Source organism: Manacus candei, unplaced genomic scaffold (genome assembly GCF_025592945.1).
Source record: "Manacus candei isolate 608988 ecotype Guabito, Panama unplaced genomic scaffold, ASM2559294v1 h1tg000025l, whole genome shotgun sequence".
Lineage (NCBI taxonomy): Eukaryota > Metazoa > Chordata > Aves > Passeriformes > Pipridae > Manacus > Manacus candei.
In genome coordinates this window covers 3,420,419-3,442,519 of record NW_026138073.1, presented here as the reverse complement: position 1 = coordinate 3,442,519, position 22,101 = coordinate 3,420,419, and the positions used below count along the sequence as shown (strand labels likewise).

The window sequence follows — 22,101 nt, the reverse complement described above, 5'->3', positions numbered from 1 at the left end:
AAAACTGAAGAACCACATCTGAAAGTCTAGAGGAGGAAAACTTTTACTTTGGTTTGCTGGTGTTTCTTGGATTTGATTGTTGAAAAGAACAACAAGCAAAAACTGCTTCAGCTTCTCTGTTCTCAGATGAGAAGCAGCAGTTGTGGCACACAAAGATTAGAGCATACAAGTGTCCTGAAATTGGAAAGATGCTTTACTCAGGTCTGAAGAAGCATTTGGCTGCATTTAGTAATTTTTATGTGCCTTATCATGACCACACAAGCTATTCGGTCACTTAAAGCTTGAGTGTGGAGCTGGGATCCTGCTGCTGCAGAAACAAAGGGTGTTCTGCACAGAAAATCACTCTGCTGTGATTTCTGGGGGCCAGCATCAATGTGAACATGGGAGATAAACAAGAAGAAATAAGGTATCACAGAACCTTTTCAAATTGGAGTGGCACAAGGCTTGTTGCCTGTTAGCTGTGCTCCGTGTGCAGCTCAGGAGGGGGCAGTCCTGCCTCTTTCCAGCCTGATCAGTGGGATTGAGGCTGTCAGAGTGATCCGAGCTCAGGGGTTCCACAGGCACGGGCAGCAGAGGAAGAGCAGGGCTGGAGGAAGGCTTGCAGAGGGCAGTGCCTGGGGTGGGTGGCATCCAGAAGAGAGCAGCTGGGTGTGGATGTCATGTTCTGGGAGTCAGGGCTCTGGAGCAGTGTGAATTTTGGGAGAGGATTTCTGGCTTGTGTTTCCAGCTTGCTGTGCTGTTATGGGTGCTCTGCTCTGTGAGAATAGAGCAGGGACAACTGTTACTCTGGCTCAAGTACTGCTGATCTTTAGAGCTTCCCAGCATTTTTGCTGTTATTCTGTTGTTTCTTCCCTGTGGCTCCGTGACAGCAAACTTTTGTCATGCAGCTCCTCAGTTCCTGTTAGAGCAGTTGGGGAGGGATGTGCTGCCACAGTGGGATGCTGCTGTTTGACTGAGCTCTCTCAAAAGCACAGTGTGTGATGTGGTAAGAAGTCACAGAAAGCTTGGTAAAGGTGGAGAGGAGCTTTCGCCTCCCTTCACGAGCGCTTGAGCCAGACTGGCTCCCTGGTAGTTCCTGTGCAAACTATGATTTTTCCTCCAGACTTCTCCCACTCTTTTCTAGGTCTGCCCTTTTCCTTGCACTTCGAGGTTCTGCTTCTCCCCAGTTTCTGTGCTGCTCTGCTCTTGCTTGGCTCCCTTTTTAGCATGAGAATCCTCCCGATGTGGAGGAGTTAACTGCAGTGCTGTGCAGCTGCCAGGCAGTTTGGGTTCTTGTGTCCTTGTTAAAGTGGAGACATTGGCTTGTAAATATTCCACTCTGAGGTCTGATTATGGCTCAGACCAGCGGCTGCAGACATCTTCCTACAGTATATTTTGGCAGGGCTGGGTTGATTAATGAAGCTTGAAGCATGAGAAGGAAAACTCTGGGAAACTCCTATGCTGCACTTAAAATATCTCCTGTAAATTAATATTTCTGAAACATGTTGTCTGCTTTAAACTTAGACCCAGGGGAGCAAATGTGCTGATATGTATGAGCAGTTTGATTTCCTTCCCAAGCTCAGCAAGAGACTGTGCCAGTGAAGGGCAGCAAGAAGCTTTGAGCAGAGAAAATAGAAGTTTAATGTTTCTGGCTGTTGAATGAAAGAATTGGGCCGTTATGGAGATAACTGAAGGATGGAATATCAGCATCTCAAAAGCCCTGCAGGGATGTCTAATGCTGTCCCTCTGAAAAGTGCTGTGTTGATGTAACAAGTATTTGAAGTAATGACTTTTTAATGTCTTTAAGGGAAACAAGACCACCCTGATTAGCTCTAGTTTTATTTTCCAAAGAGTTGTGATTATTGAAATGTTGTTGTATGTCATGAATAACTTGGTTCTGTGGCTGAGGTACCTCAGGCTTGCTACAAAGTGGTTAGGTCTCACTTTCTCTCTCGCTTTGAGGCAGTTTGGCAGCTGAACCAAGTTTAAATGCCTTTTTTCCTACTGGAATCAATGTCCTGGTAGTCTCAAGGTAAAGACCATGAGGTCCTGTATTGGATAGTGGCTCTAGGGCTGGGAAGGGGGATGCTGTGAGCACTGTGGAGCGCAGGGCAAGTCATCACATGGGTACTGGGATGGGAGTTGGTGGCCCTGCCTCTGCACTGTCCCATTGTCCATCCCCGTTAGTTACTGCCACATGTGTCCCTGCAGCTGTGCAGTCTGAAGACCTGACCTGAATAAAAAAAGCTGCTTACTTTTTTCCCTCCTTTTTTCCTGGTTGGATCACTTTGGAAATCCTCTTTGTCATGAGCCTGGGAGAATTCATGTGTGAGAAACCTCCCCAGGAGCTGTCTAATACATTTGTGGGGAAAGTTGTGGAGCATTTCTGTCTCAAGGAGATGTGCCCAGAGCATATTCTCTGATGATTCTCTTGAGCAAACCTGTGTAACTTGTCACAAAATTTTGCCACTGGACATGGATGTTCCATGCCCTGAAAAAGCTGCTTTTGAACTTCAGTGCCAATGAAAATCCTTCATGGTTGAGCTGTAGCTTTTCAAGATTGTTAGGGGAAAAGTTCTCCTTTCCATTTTGTTCTGTATTTATGTATCTACACACAGGCCAAAGACAAAAAATGGGGGTCACTGAAGTGTTGTGTCAACGTGTATAAATTTCAGGGCAAGTGTGAAGGAGCCTGTAATGCTGATGTTGGAGAACAGCCCACTGCACGCTGGGCTGAATGTTTTTAAGTGACTGGTACCTGCAGGAGGACATGATATGAGTTCTGATATATTTTTTAAATATGGATAAATAACTTTAAAAGTTGTTTCAAGCTGAACACACACAATTTAAGCCCCCTGAAATACTAATTTTCAATTTCTTCCCCCTTGGGGTGGGGGGTGGCACATGAGTGACCACACCTGCACTGTGTGGCCACCTGGCAGTGGGGGTAAAATACCTTGTTAGGAGTTAAACGATTAGTCACTGCAAAACCTTGGCAGTGAGATACTATCTAGCTAAAATTACTGGCTGAACTTTAATTCCCAAGATGGGCACTGCTTCGTTGTTTGAAGCTGTTTGTTGCTGTCGTGATCAATACGAGTCGTACTTTTCATGAGTCTTCATATTCTGCTGTTCTGAGCACAGTGCTGGCTGTGGATTTCATTGGCAGTCTCCTTTAACTCATTTTCTGTTCTCCAGCATTAATCTTCGCTTGTCAATGTTTTCTAAATCTAATCCAGCAGAGCCCCAGGAAAATAAAGCAATTGTTTAAATTGATGGTTTCGAACAAAATAAATCATAAATCAGTATATGATCTTTGAAACCCCTCTTTATCTAGAAAGTGTTTTCTTTCTTTTTTTTTTTTTTTTTTTTTTTTTCCTCCCCCTCTTGGAATGTGATTATGGAGCCTGGATTAGAAATGTGCAGGAAGCCCGTGCCACCTGCAGGTGCTGGGGAGAGGCTGCATTTCTCAGCAGTGCCCAGTGCTGTCCAACCTGCTGAGCTGCCTCTTGCAGGGCCAGGTAATCAAAATAAACCTGCTCAGCTTTCTTTCCTCCTTCAGCAAGTGGAAAACATGGAATATAACAGAGAGTGTTCTTCCAGAAGTCCCATGTTAATCAGTCCTGACTAAATACAAGTGGAAAGGGCTCAGATGAGGCAGGATCAGTGGGGGGTTGTTTTCTTTCTGTTGCCTTCACAGGAAGCAGCTGGTGCAGCTCTAGGTCTGAGGACCCCACCGGCCAGAACTCTCATGCTTTGGTGTATTGGCTTCTGTATTAATTGATATTCCTCTCTTTATGAGAGCCTGATGTCTGTCTGGGAGGTAAAAAGATGGAGCTGTGTTTCTTCTAAGGGTGAACTGGTACGAAGGCAGGTTTCTGGCTGCTCATTGTCAAATTTTAGCTATTTGGGACTATGTTCAGTCTGAACCCCAGGTGTGCTCAGATGCCACCACACAGTGGCATTGCTGGAAGCCAAGCTGCTGTGCAGGTTTGAAGCTGCCTACAAATAACCCTCTCAAACAGCAAGGGAGAGCACGGATGGGGAATGATTTAAGGAGAACAAAACAAAGTAATGGAAGACAGCATGTGCTGCTAATTACCTGCCATTCTGATTTCTGGAGTGATTTTTCATCCATGAGCTGTGTGGTCGAATTCAGCAGCAAACCAGGGGTACGTTCTGGCTTGTGGGCATGTTAAACACTGGGATTGACATTGTGTCATTCCTGCTCCAGGTCTTCCATTTAGGCTCGTGCTGTAGCTTGGGGAGTGCTGCTGGAGCTGGGTAGTTCATCATAAGTCGTAATTGCATAAAGATGATCTGCAGGAGCTCCCCAGACTCAATTTCCACTTGTAATTGGCAGATGAAAGAAGACTCAGAACAATTATCTGATATTAATTACGTCAAAGACTTTTCGGATTTTCCTCATCTTTAAAGTCTCCTTTATTGACATGACCAGGGAGGTTTGTGCAGGGAAAGGGGGAGGGAGTCTATGACTCTTTCAGCAGTTCTATCCAAAGCTGACTCGTGCCCCTTCATGGTAGAACATCTTCAGCAGCCTTAGCTCTCGAAGTCTCGTGATCTCCAAATATCACATTGGTGTAAAATGTCCACAACATCTCAGCCTGGAACTCGATGATGGGCTTTGTGGAGGAGAAAGCACAGGGCTCAGAGCTGGGCATGTCGTGCCCTGCTGGGCATTCACAGCACCCAGTGAAGTCCTGCCTACCTGTGCCTCTCAGAAAATTCAAATATTCATTTCAGTATTTATGCAGAGTGGGCTGAAAACTGTGAGCAGCGCCTGAAAATTCAACCCCTGAAACCAAGTAGTTGTGCCAAACCCATTTCAATGGAAGAGGAGCTTTCTACAACCAAGACTTTTATTGGATAGTTTATCCTGTGAGGGGAAGAAGGGAGATGTGGCTTTAGTGAAGGGAGATGTGGCTTTAGTGGACACCTCTAAAAAACCCAAAAACTGAGTTTTAATTTTGCAGAAAAAGCATCTATAAAGTGGTAGCTACTCTTGCAGGTGAGACTGGACAATAATTCCAGACTTATTTTTGGAAGAGTGCTTCTGTAAGGTATGGAAATGTTAAGGAGGAGAAATTCTAACGTAGCTGTGCCCTGATAATACACCTGCTCTCAGCCACACTCTCTGCAGTTACTGAGTTATGTGCACTGAAGGCAGAGAGGAGTGCCATTAATTCCAGAAAAATCCTGGATCAGATAGCTCTCTGCTGGAGGTCTGTTATACACAGGTTATTTTCTGAGCTTGTGTGGACTGGTCCTGTGCTCTGACAGGCCTGATTTTGGTGGTTTTTTTGTTTGGTTGAGGTTTTGTTTTTGTTTGGGGGGTTTTGTTTGTTTTGTTTTGTTTTGTTTTAGTTGGGGTTTTGTTTATTTTGTGTGGGGTCTCTTTTGTTGTTGTCATTGGTTGGTTTTGTTTTTTTTCCTTTTCTTCTCTGGTGTTTAGTCTTGTGGCAGCTGTATTATGGGATGGCAAGGGAAAATAGTCCCTGCCATAAGGAAATAACCTGCAATCTGTGAGGGCAGGGGGAGGCTTTCTGTCTTGTTCCAGAGGGTGTAAAGCCCACTGGAGGGTATCAGTCATTTGATGTAAAGCTGGAGTAAGCCTGCAACCAAAAATGGGCTTAAATAGAAATCAAATCATGGGTAGAAGTTACAAACCGTGGTTTCTCAGCTTCCCAGCACATGGGGCATCAAATTTGCTTGCTTTCATTTCTTGATGCCTATTTTTACAAATGCTGTCAGCATGTTGTGTGTTCCCCAGCTCTACTTGTCCTTCAGGTTTATGTGATCAAATATAAACCTTGTTTTCCTAGGAATCCGGGCAGGAAAAGTGAAAGTAGGCAAATATAAATACATACCTCCCTTGCCTTGTTTGATTGAGCATCCCAGTGTCTGTGGGACTGTGGAGAGGAACTGTCTACTGAGGGTAGCATGAATAATGGCCCTCACTCCCTTTTAAAACAGGGTAATAATATGCAATATTTATTGTATTTGCCTGAATGCTCAAAAATTATGTTTTGGCTGAAATTTATACCCGGCCAGGCCCCTGGAGGGCACCAACGGCCAACATTACGGATTTTTCACTCTCCTTTTGGCTATTACCCACTGACACACAGCACTGTGAGAATGGCAAATATCTCCCCACGTATAGATTAAAGTGAACTTGCTTTGCCTTGCATAATTTGAAAATTCAAAAGACCAATTTCTTAGCGTAATTGAAAACCGCTACATTTCAGGCTTATTCATCGAATCAGTATTTCCAGTTAGAATTCAAATTAATCTTTCTACCTTTAAACAAGATAACGAGGGTGTAGTTATATTTACTCAGCCTTTTAACAATCAGCTTCAGTGTAGCTGCACATGATTAACCACACAGCCACGACTGCAGAGGGTTAGTGTGGGCATGACTCGAGTCAGGAGGGAAATTCATCTCTTAGGGCTGAAAATCTGAACTGACAGTTCAACACTCAGCCCAATGCCCCAGTCCCTCTGGAAGAGAAAAGTAAAAAGGAAGGAAGGAAGGTGAAATGACCAGCCCAACATAAGAGCTGTGTCAGCTTCTGCATGTTCCCCCCGGGATTATTTTTTTTTTTTTAATTTAGCCTGTAGTCCTCTTGCTTTAAAACTCTGTTAATGCAACTTTACTGAGTTACCTCCAATACCTGTCAAAAAGAGATGTGACATCTGAGAGTGTTTTTGGAGCACATCTGTGCATCTGGGTGTTCTGTGGGTTGGTGTGGTGGGTAAATTGGGTGGTAAAAATCCCCAATTCTGTGAAATAACAATGGGTGGGTTTTAAGAGCTCAACTCTACAAAGAGAAGCCAAAGGGATAATTTTACCAGTATCATCCTAAATTTGGGCACCTGAGAGGTTGTGCATTTACTTGGTATTTGGAGTGGCTTGGACTGACTGTTTCTTAGGTTGTATAAGGAGGCAGAGCTCCTGAACTTCAGGAGAATTAAACCACAAAAATAATCAAACTTTGGTCAAATAAGGCTTTTTAGTGGTCTAAAAAGGCTGTCTTAGTGGTACAAGGCTCAGAAGCTGAATGTCAAAAAAAAAAGTCAAATCTGCAGAGAACAAAGCAAGGGAAGGGAGCAGCTGGTCACAGGCTTTGGTGGATCCTGCATGAATTGCAGTGTCCAAATGGATATCAGATACCTTTCTGAAAGCTCAGCTCTAACTCCAAGATTAATTCTGAGAAGTCCAATCTGCCCTGTGACATGCAAGAGGTCAATATGAAGAATATGGGTTGGTTTTTTCATGCATTAATAAAGAAGGGGCTGTTGCACAAGGTCAGAGCAGACAGGTTTGAGGGCAGACAGTTCTGCTGCGCTGCCTTTCTGCAGGGAAGTGCTGAACACGTTCCTGTCCCTGGGGCTGTTCTCCCAGCACCTTACATGGGACTGGGTTTCCTGATGCTGAGAACCTTCCTGGTTGTTGGTGTGGTGCTTGGAGGTGTGGTGTGCAGTTGGGCACCCTGGTTTTCCTGCAGGGAAGACGTCACTGCGATGGTTCAGCTGGCAACAGCCTTTGCAGAATGTGAGAGGTTTCAGGGGATTTTTTGGTTCTTATTTCTGGGAATGGCAGGAAGTAAACCAGATTGTCAGTAGGAGTGTTTGACCCTCCATGTAGCACATCTTACCTGCAGTGGGCTGTGGTCTCTGGCAGTGTCTGTCCCCTGTGTGAGCTGAAACTCTTCCACTGAGGCTGAGCTGTGTTTCCTTGCACTTGCAGTGTCTCAAATCTTGCATGTGGGCAGCAACTGCCTGAGCTGTACTTGCTTGATTTGTGTGTGAGTGTGGACAATGTGCAGAGGGCACCCTTCAAAGTGAATGTTAATGACCAGTTGTTACAGCATCCTGAGCAACAGCTGTGCAGGGGTACCCGGGGTGGGTTGTAGGTGTGTGTTCGGGTTGCACTGTCACAACTTCTGAGCTGAATCCACCTCCCAGCTGGCTCCTGCAAACAGGCAGGAGGCAATTTTTCTCACAGGCTTCTACTTTGTGCTCTATCAAGCAATCTATGGCTTGTGCTTCGCTATCTGAAACTTGCATTATCATTTATGCTTGTGCAAAAAGGGAATATTCAATTCTACCTGTGTTTAAATATAAACATCAATGTAATATAACACCCTGAAGAAGGGTGAAGTACTTCTTTGTTGACTGCTGTGCTAATTGTCCTCCCTGTCACTCATTTACAGGTCTGGGCTGGTTTAGCCCTGCATCTCTCTGCTGCACTCTCTGCAGGCACAGGAGTGCAGACTGTTTAATTTGCACTGGGGGCTGCCTTTGACTCTCTGAATAAGAAAGCACCTTTAAACACTCCCCACCTCTGCTGAGCTGCATGTTCCTGGTTTCCAGCTCCTGTGTGCACTTGACCAGCAGGATCAGAGCTGGGCCTACAAGGTAAGTGTGGGCAAACTTATAACGAAGTCATTAAATTAATGTAAGTTGTTATTTACCTGTCCCACATCTCAAATTGGACCATGGACTTGATATTTCCAATACTATCATTACTCTGCTGCTGAACCAGCATGGTGATGGCAGGTGGGACTTGCTGGTTCTTCTGGCATCTTTGTGGGCCCTGAGTCTGTCAAGGTAAATCTGTTTTGCATGTGAGAAGACAGGGACTGGAGTTGCCTGGGTGATCCCACAAGCAATCCTTGTGCTACTTTTAACCTGTAGGGACTAAGTAGACAGTCACCTATCCCTGGTCTTTCCCCTGATTACTCTACTGTGCCCAGCATAAACTGGAGAGAGAAGAGACTGTGTCCTAATACACTATTTTTGAAAGGCTGGCTGTTGCTGTGTGAAATCTCCTCTTGAGTTACTAAGGGGTTTTATTCTGGATGGCATCCTGCATATGTTTTTCAGTCACAGACTGGAATAATTCCAAGGAAGCTGTTCTGTTGCCTAATTAATAATACATCTCTTTAAAGAATAAAAAAAAAATAAATCAATGCATATTTAACTGATAAGCTAGAGTAGCTTCAAAAGCACTGTTTTGGTCCATGAGCTGCATAATACAGTGCTGTGCTACTCTGAAAACCCTGACTAGAACAAAACTTTGGATGTGTGAGTTTGCATCGTGTCTAAAGTTGTTGGATGGTTTAATGTGTTGACTTTCATGACTTTTGTTTCTTTCCTCTCTTGGAGAGAAAGGATGAAAAGTACAATTTAGTGAGCTAAGTGAAGTAGTGGAGGTAAAAGCCTCTGTTGCTGCCTTTCTGAAAGGGATTTGTGACTAAGATGAAACCTGCAGCAGCAAGGTGAAGTCATAAAGCCACTGCCCAGCATCACCTCATCCTCAAGCAGCTGTTAGTCAACAAGCTGCTCTGGAAAGCAGCTTATGTGGCTGTTCTCTTCTGTTAAGGAATGAAGGGTAAAACATGGTGTAAAACTAGGATTTGAGAGAGGATTTTTTACCTACTGTCCAACAGTGGCCAAAGCTTCTCATTGTGCACTTTCTCATAACGAGGTAAGAACAGAGGTTCTGGTATGAACTATTGCCACTCTCACTTCTGCTGGATCTTGTGAAAGCTGCTGATGCCTGGTTTTGTAATACCTTTGCCTCATTATTGCAAAGACCAAATAATTGTGTAAACCAGGTTGTTTTTGATTATTTCATGGCAGTTATTCCTCACCATCACAGACTGTTGGCATGGGGAGAGTAAATGAGGAGGGTGTGGAGACCTAATGGGAACATCCCCAACAGACAAAGTTTTTCCTTGTTTTTGTGTGTGTAAAAAATATTTAGGTTTATTTTCCTCTGGACATGTGCTTTCAAATAAAGAAGTTTCTTTGGTTTCTAGAACAGTCTTTTGCAGAGATGATAGGCAAACAAGCAGAACCTTTCCCCCTCTGCTGCTCTTGCTCCCTGGCTGCCTGACCTGGCACTCTGGGTGCATCTCCCCAACCTCCTTTTCCAGAGCTATGCCCCAAAACTCCCAGGTCACAGGGGGTTTCCCACTGTCTCTGTCTTTCACGTGGTTCAAGGAGTAGCAGCCAAGATAAAAAAAAGGCACTTTTCTTCTGGTGATGCTCAGCAGTACCTCCAAGGTTGGCTGTAACCGGGTGAGCAACACCAGGTACCGCTCATGGCACTTGGGATTCGAGGCTGGAGCTGCAACGAGATCAAACTTCACATCTTGCAACACAAACGAGGATTGCTTTGATGAAAGCTGAGGCTTTAATTTAATTTACATGGGATCTAGATGGATGGCCTGTGTGATCAAAATGGATGGTGTTGTAAATAGGTTCAGGGAGTAACAGAGCGATGCCAAGTGACAGGAGCTCAGTCGTGGGCTCAGAGACAGGACCTCGTCCTGACCCTGAGCAGGAGAGTGCAGGGCATGAGGCAGCTTTTTCATCTCCTGCTCGTCAATCATGAGCTTTGAAAGCCTGGAGACAGCTCAGCTCTGTTATATTTTGCTGGAGGGCAGAGGTAGTGCAGTGGTAACTGCGTGGCTCGTGAGATACAGAAACCTCGTGTCGTGCTGTCTGCACCTCTGGAGCAGGAGCACTGCTTCCTCTTGGCTGTCTCACTGTAAGTCATTTTTAACCTCAGTTAACAAATAAAACTCATTCATCTTGAGGATGTCCAAAATGGATTATGTTAAGAGTCACAGAGGCCATTAAGGAAACTTAAACCCTCATTTCGTCCTGGTGTCTGAAAGATTTATTAAGAGTTCAGTTTGGAGATGTGCAGGAGCTCAAGTGGTCAGTTGTACACTGGACAGGAATCATTAGGAGAATATATTCTTTAAAGTCATTGCCAGTGTTTTTTAAAACATTTTTCTTGACTCCTACAAGCAGAGATAGTCTTTATTTAAAAAATATTATATTGTCTTATAGCTATGAAATCGATCTCAGAAAATCCAAAGATTCCATTTTTCCGTGATCTGGTTCCTGGGAACCATCTGGCTGCATTAAAGGTGAGAATTAACTTACTTAGCTAGTAAGTTAATTGATCCCTTCCAACTTGAGATATTCTATATTAAGCAAGAATGATTTGGGACCCTTGCCAGTGAATGTCTTGGAGGAGATCTTGCATTTTAATTCTCAAAAATGGTGTTTAAACTCTTTATTTGTTTCCCTGATATCTCCCAGGTTGGATATCAAGCTATGTTAGTTAAACCTTTATCACTTCTGCAAAAATTAAGTCTTTCAAAGGGGCAACTTTAAAGATTTAAAGGTCTCTGACTTTCAAGGGTGCTTTTAACAGATGTATCTTTGCTGAAATGCTCCTTAGCACAATTGCAGTGCAGTTAATCTACCACCCTTTGGAGCTGACTTCTAAACTGGATAATGGAAATTACCCCAACTTCTCTGTCTGTTCCCAACTGCCTAAAGATGGTGATTGCAACAGCAGGGAAACAAATAGCTCTGTGGTCCCTGAAAATGAGATTTATCTTACACTACTCATGTGCTCCTGAGGAATCTTGGAAACAGTGTTTTCAGTTATCAAATCCAGCTCCTGATTTTGTGAGCGACTGTGTAACAGAATCAGAGTAAAATAACCTGGGAGGATGTTAGAGAGGTCATGTAACTCATCCATCAGCCCCAAGGCAGGATCAACTTTATATTAATCCTGACAGATATTTATTCAATGTGTTCTGAAAGATCTCCAATGGTAGAGAGATGCTCTGCTAATCTATTCTCTCTCCTCATCCCTGCCCTTAGAAAGGTTTTCTTGACATTTACCCTGAACGTTTTCTTCTTGTAATTGGGCAAGAAAACTGAGTGACTTGTCTTATTTGTTCCAGGTATGGAAAAAAGATTATATTCTACTCTATGTATATGAAGGCTTTGAGGTCCCCCCGTGGGTTGTGTGCTCTTTAGGGTACACAATCCATAATGTTTTAATGCTTTTAATCTTTCTTCTTGTCACTGCAGATCTCCCATCTCACTGCACTCCTGTTGCTCTCCCCACTCAGGCTACATCTCTCCTGATCCAGAGTATCTTTCTTAAGTGTCTCCAGTAGCATCCACCAGCCTCTTTTGATTCAGTAACTGTTTGAAATACGTTTGCTATCAAGATTAAAGTAAACAAGGGCTATTATTTAAACACTGTTTCCTCTAACTAGATCAGTCTTCTATAGTAACAGTAGTCCTGGTAAAATTAAACCTAGTGCTAAATATCAATATGGAACCAAATGTGCATTTTGAAGAGAAATTGGAGTTCTAAAGCAGGCTTTAGCAATATCCAAGCTCGATATTTTTGCCCAAAATTTGGATTTGGACCCAAACAGCTTCAGTCTTTCACCTTTTTTTAAACAGATGTTTCCTATCCCCTTTAACTATTTGCTCTTCCCTGAACACTTAGTTGCTATTTGTGTGTGTGTGTTACAAGAAGTTCTAGATCCTTCTTGTTGTGGAAGGTATTCTCATTTGCACACGCTCTGTGATGTGACAGCTTATTTAATAACAAATGGCACTTGTTGCTGATTTTTGTCACATGAAACTTCTGCAGAGCCTTTTTTCCTCCTGCAATTAAACCCTGCATCTCAGTTGCTGCCTTTGTTTCCTTTGAACTCATCAGGGGAGGAATATAATCAGACATTTGAAATTACAATCTTGGGTAAGAGGCAACATTAAGGTGTTGAGTACCACAAATCTTTGTTTAGCATTTCAGAGCAGGTAAGCAGACAGGCCGAATAATCTGCACTCATTTCTGAGCAATAATTTAGGATTCTGGGGAATCAGATATTGCCCTAAGCAGTTTTGAGGAAATAAGACTCAGTTGATCAAGGTGGGAGAATAAAGCTGCAACAGCAGAAGCTGCAGAGATTTAATAGTCACTCCCAGCTGAGTAATGCATCTATTCTTCATCCTGCTGGAAAATTAGGGGTGTGCAGAGATAGAGATGGCAAGGATAAAATGTATGTAAAAATTTGGGATTAAAGGAGTCCTTTTGATCCCTTTAAACCAGTCCAGAAGGCTCCACAGAACCTCTGGCTCTTGCCTAGTAAGCCTCACCACCTGCCCAGGCGGGCACAATAATGAACTGCAGACCTTTAGCACGAAAGGGGGAAAAATTGTGATGTGCCAGAGGGGGAAAGCAAGACATGGGAAACTCTTGCTGGTGTCTTGAACTACTGAATTAGCAGCAAATTTGCTGGCTAAAAAAAGTCCAGCTGGTGTTAAGAAATGAGTTGCTTTCCCAACTTCAAAGCCTGCACTGGGCTGTCCAGGGAGGATAATTCCTTCCATGAACAGTCCATTTAACTCCTGAGTGCGTGAGCTCCGTGAGCTCCTGGAAGAGGTTTCTCTTTTTTTACATGTCTCGCAAAAAAAGTGTTGAACAGTTTGTGCTTAAGGTGAGAAAATACCTCTTTGAAAGGTTTTTATGGAAATTGCTTCTGTAACAGGGTCAGAGAGAAAACTTTGTGCTCTGTGGCTGCAGGAGGAAAGGGCCATCTGAGTTACAGCTGAAGGAACTTTGCTTTATTTTTGACGCCGGGGTGATTTCCTTAGAAACTTTGTTCTTTGGGATGAATGCCAGGGGCTTCTAGAAGAGGTTTTACTTCTGAGCAGAGCTTGGATCTTTCTTGACATAGTCCTTCTGTCACGAGCCTGTTGGGAAGGGGGGAGTGGAGTTTAATGGAGTGGGTTACAGAGCGTGTGTGTCAGTTTGGATGGTCCAGAGTGGGCAAGGGGGGGATAAATCACTGGGAACTGGGCTCAGCCTTGTGTTTATTCCCCTGCTTTGAGTGTGTGCAAAGGCAGGAAGGTGCTGAAGCCGGTAAAACTTTGGCTAATTTTTGTGAGAGTGAAACTTCCAGAATTGCTTCATCTTTATGCAGACTGGCTTTGTGAAGCGTTGCCATTCCGTGACATTCTGCTCGCTGTGCTAAATTCAGCAGGGCTTTCTTCATGTTGAAGTGGAGCTACAATAATTTCTGAGCTCTGTGCCTTGTTTCAATTATTTACCTCTGCAAAAAAGATTTTTATAAATCCTCCTCTCCCTTTCGTGTTATTAACTTTCTTGACAAACTTTTATTTAAACCACGGAGACAAAGATGGATCTTTCCTTTATAGCTCTGCAAAGTTAGATTTACTTCTTTGACCTGTTTCAGTGTGATTGAAAGCTAATCTGTCTCTTTTATTGGCTTTTGGTAAAGCATGTATTTCTTTGTTTCCCTTTTTCATTCTGCATTGTCTTGTGAAAATATGTAACTTCAAGCTGTAAAAAATTATCCTCCTATGGGAAAGGAAAAGAAAATGACAGCCCTTAATCCAATCCAAGAGAAGGTTTATGTCTTTAATTAGCTACTTGGATTGTGTTCATGTATGATTCAAATAAAATGAACTATGAGCAATAATAAAGGTCCTGTGGTCACCTCTGACCTTGCAGAGAAGAGGGCTAAAGCCAGAAAGCTTTTTTGGCTCAACATCAGTGACAACCACTCGAATTTGTCTTTTTTTTGGAGCTACTTTTTGCCATAAAAAGCATGTGGAATGCTCTCACTGCAGTTAACACGCTTGGCCAAGGGTATGATATGGCTTGTGGGCTGCAAACACCAAAGACTGATATTTTAAATTCTGTTCTCTCCACTTTATAATTAGTCCACTTTATAATCAGTCCTTTCAGAGCTCTAATCCTACAGTATATGTTTCCAACCCCTCTGCAAGAGTTATTTACCTTTTTTTTTTTAAATGCACTTGAAGACATAAAATTACTTCTGTGTTATGCTACAGTTTTAAAGCTCATATTACAGTTTATTGAGTTTTTATTCATGTTTTGCCTTACTCAAGTGGATGATCTTGTGATTATCTGTAGTATTGGATTAGGAGAGAGAATTTTTGCCCATATATATGTAATTCTTTCTGCCTCTAAAGAGCTGAATGAGCATGAGGGAAATGTCCAGGGATATTGATCCTGGGATTTATTTTGCTGACTCACAGCAGCCACCCCAAATTGATCAGTGTTCCTCCTGTCCAGTGGGAAGCATCTCCAGGGTCTCTGGCAGCTCCTGCCCCTCTGCAGCAGGGCCAGCACTTCAAAGTCGTGTTCCCAGACTTAATATCTTGCTATTTGTGACACATCTGCAGAATTGCAGGGAGGGAACACCAATAAAATCTGCACAGTTGCTGCTTGGAGTAGTTAAATTTATCAAAGTGCTTTGCCTCATTTTCTATTCAATGGCTCCCACTATGTGAGAGTGTAAGTGCTATATATTAGTGTAAATAAGTGCTATATATAGGTGTAAATAAGTACTATGGCTGCTTTTCTCTTGTCTTTGGGAATGAAATAGCATTTCACTGGCACGAGGGCACGTTTCACGTGCAAAGGGCACGTTCAGGTGTCTGATAGAACAGTTTATATAACATATATATACACTAGGATGGTGTATATATATTAGTGTGGCTACTGTTCACTACTGCTCTGTTGCTGAATGTGTGAAATCCCATTAAACCCAACAAAACTGTAAATAAAATACAATAAAGGCTGTTAAAATTAGCAGCTGTTCAGTTAGTGATAGAAAAATCTTCAAAAGACCTGTGTTTCACAAGGTTTTGAATATGATTGACAAGTTCTGTACTTCATGTTTTTGGGCTGAAAGCAAGTGGATTCAGGTTTTCATTGATGTTGCTCTTCATTCCTTAGGCATATTTTGTTCTGGTGTACCTGAGATATTTAATGATGCATCCTGGCATTCATTAAATACGTGCCCTTTTTATACAGACTGTTAGAAATAGTTGTAAATTGCAAATTAATATAGTTTATTTGGCAATTTCACCTTATTTATGAAATAATAACTTATGTTGGTACATTCATTATGGTGCTGTTTACCTGTAAATCTCACCAGCCCAAACATCCTTCCAAAAAAAGCCCCCAAACCCAACAAAAAACCTCCCAAAACCCCTGTTTAAACCAGGCATATTGATGTAGAAGGCATCTGAGTGATACAGTAACCTTCACCCTGAAATAAAACAGCTGGATAAAATAACCTTGAAGAGCTGAAAAATATTTCAGAGCACAGTTGCACATTTCTGAATGAAAAGCTGGGTTCAGAAAGCAGTTTTGACAAAGTTCAGCACTCAAGGTTAATTCACGAGTGTTGAGGCAATTGTGGGGTGAGTGGAAACTTCAGCTTTGTAAAATAGAAGGCTAAGGAAATAAAGAAAAGAAGAACTGCTCACAACTGGGTGACAGAAGAACGTAAATATTAAAAAATGAAAAAGAATGTGTATGGGGTAAAGTGCTACACAGGGAATTCAATATTTTACTGGCTAGAAATCCCAACAAACAGAGAATTATTTTCTGCAGTTCTCATCTGACTGAGGAATAATGGTGATGATCCACATACTTTATTAGTGCAAGTGTTAATTTGTGCCCTGCCTTTACTCAGATCACCTCCAAAAATGAAAATACCTATGGAAACAATTCCTTCATTTAACATCTGGTCCTTCCTCAGAATGATGGCATAATTCATATGGTGCTGCATTAGGACTGTACTAAGGGCATAAGTACCTTTATTTGCTGTGGTGTGGGGACACACATTTGTGTTTTAATTCATGGCCTCCAGGATCACATCCATAAGATGGTGTGGTTTGTACAATGGTTTTGTTCAGCTTCATGGATTTTGGGGAAAGGGTAGTGATTTGAGCACCTTGTTTAGTTCCTGTTTTCCTTAGGTTCCTTGATGTGCCCACCTCCTTTTTTCCTGTCTGCTTGGTGCTGCTTAGTGATTCTAGATAAAGGAGCATGAAATGAGTAAAATATTTGGGCTGAGGGTAAGGAAAGCGTTCCCTGGAAGTTGGTTGGGTGTGAGATGTCTCAAAGATAGTGGAGATTTCTCTGTGCAGCAAATCTAAAATGCTATCAGTCTGTTACTTGTCAGAGCTGATCACTTGGGGGTATAATTTTAATTAATTGATGGGCTGGGAGACGACAATGCCAAGTGCTACATGAGGACACAACCCTGAGTATAATAAAAAGCCTGAGATGGGTGTGGACTTGAGAGAGGAGAAGAAACAACAGTGCTGTACTGGGTGTGATGAGGAAATTTCAGCATCTTGAACATCACCTTCTCTGACACAGAAGAGTTTTGAGGAGGGACTTGAATGTAGGGGGTGTGTAGGGGAAGCTCTGCCCAAGTATTAAAGGCAGCTGGGAAGGAAGTCCAAATGAAGGTGGTGCTTTGAAATCTGTGAATGAGCTGTTGGTGGGCGGGTTCAAGGGACAAACCGGCTGCTGGGTGAAGACTTGCACTTTAGGGACTGACATCAAGGGCCTTGACAGTTGTCTCCACTGGCAGATGCTTTTTCAGCAGAAGGAGGTTTGCTGCAGCTCAGATTTACCTGCTTTTAAAAGAGAGGAACTATTACCTCAGCAGCTCATGTTAATTGAGCAACGTGTGTGTGGGCAAACTGATAAATCCTGGAGTTGTGCAAGGAAAGGCTTTACTGTAATTCTTATGAATTAAGGGGAATAATACCTAGATGGCTGAGATTGAGTGACAATTAGCTACGCTAATGGGTGAATATTAGATTCTTTTTTAATTGACTAACCTCTGCTTTTCTGAATAGTAGGATGTTGCACTGTAGTCACATCATCAGCACACTGACTAGTATGACTTGGGGTTGCCTTGGCTTTCTGATTTGATGGCTTTTTTTGGTAGCAAAACTTAATGGAAATAAGAATGGCTGACTGGGGAAAGTAAAGAAAGAAAATGAATGCAGCCAGATAGAGCAAGTCTTTGATCATAGATTACAAAGATTATTTTGGTGCATATAAATGTAAAGAGTAATGATGTCTTTGAAGAATTTGTAACACAAGAGTCCATGTACATCACAAAGTATAAAGGATAGAGAAGGGTGAAGGATTAAGAAAGGGAAAGACTTTGTGCATCACTAATGAATGATGAGGAATAGAAAGACAAATGAAAAATTCCACTGCATAGAATGATGACTTTGATTCTTTCTGTTACTGAGCTGCTCATGTAACACAATACCAGGATTTAAAGAAGAGAGAGAGGAAAAAAAGGCACAAAACTACTGTCTGTGTATCACCATGTGTGAGGGATGGTGGCAACCGTTTCCAACGGGAAAAGGAGCCAAGAAGAACCTATTAAAAGTGATAAAAGTGATTAATATGAAGAGAACTGTGACTCAGAGCTGGAATAAGGGCAGCGAGAGATGCAAGTGCTGATGTTGGTCTCTGTCTGAGGGCAGATTTCCCAGTGGAAGGGCAGAGGGGATGACAGTTTTGGGTTTCTGCTGCTTTGGGTTGTCAGCTGGGGTGTTACTAGGACTGGAACCATGCAGGAACTGTGTTGGAGAGGGGGAGCTCGTGCTCCTTGTTTCCAGAAAACCACGATGTGCAGTGTGTGTGTGGTGCTGTGAGCTGGGCTGGGGTTGCTGCCAGACCCTGGGCTCACCTGGTGCTGCTCCGAGGCCAGCCTTTCCCTATTCCCATGGTACTGTATTCCCTGCCAGGAAGTTTCTAGGCATAGTTATATTTTCCTGCTTCCTATAGGGCTGTCAAAAGTAACAACAAAAAAGAAATTTTAAAAAATATGCAGAAAGCCTTCCACTTGCTTTTATTAATACAGGAGACTCCCAGCACACGTTCCAGCTGTCCTACAAGTTCCGACCTTGGAGAGATGTTGTCCAGCTGATTATTTATCTGTGGTAGTGGCTCCTCTACCATATATGATGTGCTACCTTAGAAATATAGTTACTTTTCAGTTGTATTCCTCCCCCCCCAACTGGGGCAACTTCAGTTATTCAAAACAAGGTTTGAATAATTTTGTTCCTTATTTTTTGCCACCTCTTTTCTCCGAGGAGCTTTACTGCTCCTGTTTGAGCCAAGCAATTTGAGAAGTATTTCTTTTTTTTTTTTTTTTTTTAATCTGTAGACTGTGAATCATTGGTGGAATCAATAGAATTTAATCCAAAACTTCTGCTGAAGGTTTTAAGGGGTCTATAAAACACATAGTACACGGAGAGAAAGGCACCAAGGCCCCTCTGACTGCCTGAGATACGAGGTGGGCTGGGCTGCCAGCTCCATCCAAGGTAGTGGCTGCTCCAAGTAGAGCCTGAGTTGGATTCTGGTCCATTCTCCAGCTCCCAGGGGACCTGAGGGAGCTCCACCGGGGTCCAGGAGCTCGGGGGGCTCTGTGTAAGTAGCTTTCCACCAAATAATCTCTCAGTTGTTGTAGCAGAGGGGGAGAGGGGAAGGGAGTGACTGTGCACAGGGTGCTCTGGGCTGGTGGGGGTTGTATGTGCTGTAAGTGATCATCAGAGAGCTTAAATTTCCAGAATGTGGAGTTCACAGTGTAACAAATGAGCAGTAACTACTTTCTCCTCTTAATATCTGGCACCCAGAAATGTTAAGTCCACGGTAATGTGAGCTTTCTGTAGAGCTCTAAAGAGTTTGAGGGATATGAATAGTTTAGCTGTAGGCACTGAGATAAAGGAGTTGTGAAATTCCATCTGCCTGTTTGTATTGTGTCTCCTCAAACAGCAAAGAACTCGGTTTTGCTGAGGTTTATCTTCTTGCTTGTGGGTCTTTTTTCTTCTTCCAGTAGTTGTGTGTTTTGTTGTTGTTTTTTTTTTACTCCCTCTTCAAGCTTTGCTTTCAGCACTGCTCTTGGTTGTATCTAAAGGCAAACACTGAAGGTATGTGGACAAGACACAGCCTTCTGTTCCACCCAGTGAACTGTAAAGTAGACAGTTTGAGATTATTTTTAGATATAATACTGCATAATAAACATTTGACTGTGACACAGACAAAAATGAGTGAAGTTTGGGCAGAAACTTTTTCTAAGTTGCAGAAGAACCTTAAACTGTGCTGCACTGCATCAGCACGTATGTTTTGTGAATTAAAAAGTATATTTTCTGTGATGATCTGCCATCTGCTCCTACCTCTGATAAAGTAAATGCTGGCTCTTGAATACTGAAACACAGGGATGCTTTATTGTGTCATGTGCTTGACAAGTAGATCTTGTATCTGACCCTCTTGTGGGTGGCTCCTGATGAAATATATAAAGAGGTTTGGTGAAGTCAAACAAGAAAAAGGAAACATGGTTTATTTATAGTTTAAAAAAAATCAAAGCCACAAAGAAAAAAAGCCCCCTATTTTCTGCCAGTCTGTGTAATAATGTCTCTCCTGTATTAATTTATCTTAAAGCAATTTTTTAGCAACCTGATAGGCAGATGATAGTTTAGCTTTAGTGAAGAGACCTGGCTTTTCCATTTACCATTAAATCATTGCAGAGCTTTCACCTGTGACTACAAACCCCAACTGATGAGGGTAATCTGCTCCCTCCTGGTTTATGTGGGTCTGATCCAGCTCCTGGTGCTCCTGGCTGAAAGGAGGGAAGGATGAGCTGGCAATTCCCTGGAGAGGAGGCTGAAATGAGTATCTTCCAGTACAGGAGAAAAGAGAATAAAAAAAAATATTAAATCAGTTATTATTTTGAATATAGAGCTTTAAAATGTGTTTGGTTGATTTTTTTTTTTTTCCCCCTGATCCTTCCTCCTTAAAATTGCTGGGTTACTTGATTCCAATTTGCAGAAACCCCATTGATCCCTTCATGTTGTCTTAACAAAATCTGGAATAATTCCATAGGATGTCTGTACAAGTCAAATCTCACTCTGGTTTTGGATCATCAAATAGCTGCTACTTTGGGTTTTGGTTTGGCTGAAGTCATGAAATAAAAAATTTCAAGTCTTTGGCTGATGGCAGAGGAGCAGCTCCAGTATTTCTCTCACTGGGATGTGGAGAGTTCTGGGGAGATTGGTGCCTCCATCCTGGGCAATGCTTCAGCCAAGAGCAGCAACTGTCCTAAAATGTCTCTGATGATCTATGAGGCCAGAGAAAATACACTGATATTTTTCATTTCTAAAAACTGAGCTGTTCACTCCTCCAAAAGTGCTTGTGGATGGAAAATGACGGTGCTCAGGACACAGCTGGATCAAGGATGTGATTTCCCTGTGTCTCTATTTCCTTGTTTCTCCATTCTGATGCACTTTTGCAGTCATTTAATACCTTGTAGGCTGATTGTAAAGTGATTGCAAAATAGAACAAGCAGGTGGTTTTGATGGTTTGAGCTCATTTTAAACTCTCTTCTTGTAGCAGCAAATGAAAGCAAAGCAGAGCTGAATCAGAGCCCCAACATGGTTTGTTAGAAGGGTTTATTTTTACTGTGTATCAAAAGAAAAATAATATTTTTGAATTATAATATCACTAAAAAAATCCCTGTAATGCTGTGAGCAGCCTTGTGACTTATTCAGGAAGGTTCAAGATATTTAAGACATCCCCATAATTGTCCTGTAGCATCTTTTCTCCTTAAAATGCTACACAAAAATGCATCCACAGGGTCCATGCTGGCACTGACCTACAACTGGAGGTAAACAGGAGTGAAATGTAATGCCAGTGGGGAAATGAGGAAAGCAATTTTTCTCTCAAGTATTCCACTTGATGTGCATGGAAGTGGTGAATTAGTACCTTGAGGTTAATTATGGCCCATCATCATAAACACACATGTTCTTTTCTTGCTGCCTGGAAGTAGTAGTTGGAAAATGTAGTTGGGCAAGGCCATAAAAGTTGCTAAAGAGCCCAGTAGTCTTTGTTTGTTTTTGTTCTGGAAGTAATTATGGTTATTTGACAGGACTAACCAGAGAATAAAAAGATTCCCTTTAACCTTTCAACTCTTATTAACTGGGAATCATCAAATTAAGGAAATTCCCATGAAATGTTGTCCTGCCTATGTCGATATCTCCAGACATGGTCTAGTCCATAAATATTTGACTGGACATGGATGCAGCAGCAGTGCAGAACTAGGTACACCTGGGTACAAAAAATTACTTTGCCTTCAGCAGCCCCAAGAGCAGCAAACAGAAAATGGTAATTTGGGAAGTACAGGTAAGGTGAAAATATTGAATACCTGTGGTAAATTGGTTCCAATGGAAATGAAGCACTAGAAAACCTCTAAAATACCTTCCTTTCCTGGAAATGATGGTGGTAGCTTGGGGCACTCATATAGCTTAAGGGAAATTCATCTGAATAAGGTTGTAATCCTGGGCAGCCATCAACAAAATCAGTCCTTTAGAGGAGTGACTTTAAAAAATAAATCC

At 42.4% G+C, this 22,101-nt stretch overlaps 1 long non-coding RNA gene across 1 annotated transcript in view; it reads left to right on the top strand.

The window, feature by feature from the left end:
• Window positions 1-22,101, top strand: part of LOC127471618 (uncharacterized) — a 189,786-nt gene that overhangs the window by 57,604 nt on the left and 110,081 nt on the right. Inside the window, exon 4 of the long non-coding RNA XR_007904699.1 lies at window positions 8,214-8,418. This is a non-coding gene — a long non-coding RNA (uncharacterized LOC127471618). The remainder of the gene's footprint in view (window positions 1-8,213; window positions 8,419-22,101) is intronic.